Below are 771 nucleotides of genomic sequence, written 5' to 3' on the forward strand. Positions count from 1 at the left end.
TGCTACAGCCACTATTCTTTTCCCAAGTTACTAAGTTGATTGCTTCAATTAATTAATTTGTTAGGCATACTAGACTCGTCAGTGAATGTGTCTTCATACTTGAAACATGTTGTCAAAATTTGCTGCTCTAAAACAGTTTACTGCAGTACTTGATCAGCAAAACATCCCATCAAACCAGAAATGAAAGTAAATTTTGGTCCCAGGATCTTGAACTGATTCTTTGTAATGAAGAAGACAAACCATACCGGCCCATTGTTGGGATATCAATCTGCCAATTATCTTCAATTTCAGCATTGAAACAAGAACAAAAAACTAGAAATTCATAAAGGTACGACATGAATTGGAAAAAGGTAATCGAAAAATTGGTCTTTCAATGTCGGATTTCCATTATCTGAGAATACAGAACTATAGTACATTACATTCTACTAAAAGTTACTGAAATTTTGCAGCCAATTTTACAGGGCACATGCTTATTACTTGCAATGATTTTATAAATACAGAGTTTTCATATTCAAACCTACTTTAAGTTAAGCGATATCTAATACTGAAAAAAATGTTAATGTTGATCAAATAGATAATCTTGGATAGCTTATCCAGACGCAGTGGTGTATTAGTATTTTTTTTGGGGCTGACTGTCGCAGTGGTGATATTATTGTGGAAGTTTGGTGACCCAGGGGTTTTGTATGTGTGGGCAAGAGTTCTTTTTTTTTGGGAGGGGGGGTTTATATTTGCATCTTAATTTAGGTATAAGTATAGTTTGAGGAAGAGGAA

Source organism: Coffea eugenioides, chromosome 5, assembly GCF_003713205.1.
Source record: "Coffea eugenioides isolate CCC68of chromosome 5, Ceug_1.0, whole genome shotgun sequence".
Classification (NCBI taxonomy): domain Eukaryota; kingdom Viridiplantae; phylum Streptophyta; class Magnoliopsida; order Gentianales; family Rubiaceae; genus Coffea; species Coffea eugenioides.